The sequence below is a fragment of the Theropithecus gelada genome, chromosome 4, assembly GCF_003255815.1.
Source record: "Theropithecus gelada isolate Dixy chromosome 4, Tgel_1.0, whole genome shotgun sequence".
NCBI lineage: Eukaryota > Metazoa > Chordata > Mammalia > Primates > Cercopithecidae > Theropithecus > Theropithecus gelada.
The window spans coordinates 12,272,124-12,274,095 of NC_037671.1; the positions used below are offsets into that span (position 1 = coordinate 12,272,124).

Genomic DNA, 1,972 nt, shown 5'->3' on the forward strand with positions numbered 1-1,972 from the left:
TATTAGTGTTTTGCTTCTTTTTTACTACTAAGTAGTATTTTGTTGTATTAGTCTGTTTATTCATTCTCCTATGGATGGACACCTGAGCTGTTTTCAACCTTTATTATGAATAAAGCTGCAATGAATATTCTTTTACAATATCTTTGTGAATACACATATATAATTTACATTACCACATATACATAATTACATAAACATTTAATAATCTCTTTTTAATGTATATTTCATTTTATTAAAAAATTATGTACATTGATGGATAATTTTACTATTACAAAATAGTAAAATTTTGCACAGAAGTTGGATTTCAAAAGGCTAATTCTATGTTCTATCTGAAATCTTATAATTACAGTATTTCTATGAAAAAAAGATATCTAGCAACATAAATTGCTTCTGCATCAGTTCCACAAACAAGACAAGGATCTAAAACATCCAAACTGTTCACAGACAGAGACCTACTTGGAAGTAAGCCTGTGATTTCAATTCGGTCTTTTGCAGGATCAGTGGTGAGCCAGGAGCTAATGACAGACTGGTGAACATTAGCTTGGTTACTAATGCTCTGAGACAAAAAAGTACTGCTTCTTCCTCCTTGCTGAAAGAGTGACAACTTTTCAGGTACATCTGTAGAAGCATCCCAGTGCCAGAGGGATCCATCTTCAGAGCAGGTAAACAGATGATCTGGGTTGGATGGGTGAAAGTGAACTTCCCACATTTCAGCTTCACGAGCCTTCAGCAGTGATACAGGCATAGTACCTTGTCTAACATCCCAAATACTCAATATTCCATCTTGGCCACCAGTAGCTACAACATGCTGTTGGTTGGGATGTCTATCAACACAGTGGAGTGGCACTCGGTCACTAGTCAGTGACAATATATGAGAAAGCTCATTTCCTTGTTGTCTGAAATCCAATGTTTTCAACTGTCCAGTTGAATTTACAGTAAGAATCTCAGGAGTTTGAAGAAAGGTTACAGCATGGAATGTATTACTATCTGCATTGTCTATGGTTCTTGTAGCTTCCTTGTGATCAGCTTTGAAGAGATTTATTCGACCATGCTCTCCAACTGTAACGATTTCTGGGTTGTTGCACACAACACCTGCACATGGTGCACTGCTATAGGAAGGAGTGCCAGGGCCTGCGTGGTAGTGAGCTGTAGTCCACTGCTGGTTGACTGACAGAGTCTGGTTATTCGGACGGTGAAGGAAAACTGTTACACATCCTGTTGATGAAGCAGTGACAATTCTTTCCTGGTCAAAGGACGGTAAATCCATGACATCACCATGGTGTCTGATATCACACAATAACTGATGGTCTCCTTCAAACCCTCCATCAGAGTCCAAGTTTCCAAAATCTCCAATAGACCACGGTGAAACATAATTTTCCTCATTGTCCCAAGATCCTGTAGCAAACGTCTCCGCGGTCTGCAAACTTCCCGGAGGCAGCGGTCGCCAGCGGGTTTTGCGGATTTTCTGAGACACAAACTTCGCATAAATTTCCTCCATGCCGAAAACCATAATCTCTTGAGTAAATGAAATGCCTGTGCCACAAGGATGATAGGTTCGTGTTTAACTTTAACTGCCGAACAATTTAAAAACATAGTTGAACCATTTTACATTCCCATAATATGCTACGATACTTATCTCTTCAAATTCTCACTAAATTTTAGTATTGCCAATCATTTTAATTTCAGCCATGACGGTAGGTGTGTAGTGATCCCTCTTCGTGACTTCTCAGATTTCCCTGATGATTAAGTTTCCCATTTTTCATGTACTGATTCACAATTGGTTTCCTTGTCTGTACAACTCATTGGCCCATTTTTCATGGGGTTATTTACTCTAATTACTGAGTTTTACAAGATATTTATATATCTTAGATACTGGTCCTTTGTTAAATATATACTTTTCAAATATTTTCTTCTAATAGATGATTTACCTGTTTCTTTTCTCAACAGTGTTGTTGAAGAGTAGATAATTTTA

The 1,972-nt window shown here is 37.7% G+C and overlaps 1 pseudogene across 1 annotated transcript; it reads right to left on the minus strand.

Moving 5' to 3' along the window:
- Positions 1-343: 343 nt before the first annotated feature.
- On the minus strand, positions 344-1,504 carry LOC112622517 (annotated as a pseudogene). Its single transcript, XR_003119000.1, has one exon. The product of XR_003119000.1 is annotated as a nucleoporin Nup43 pseudogene (transcript).
- Between the last annotated feature and the right edge of the window lie 468 nt (positions 1,505-1,972).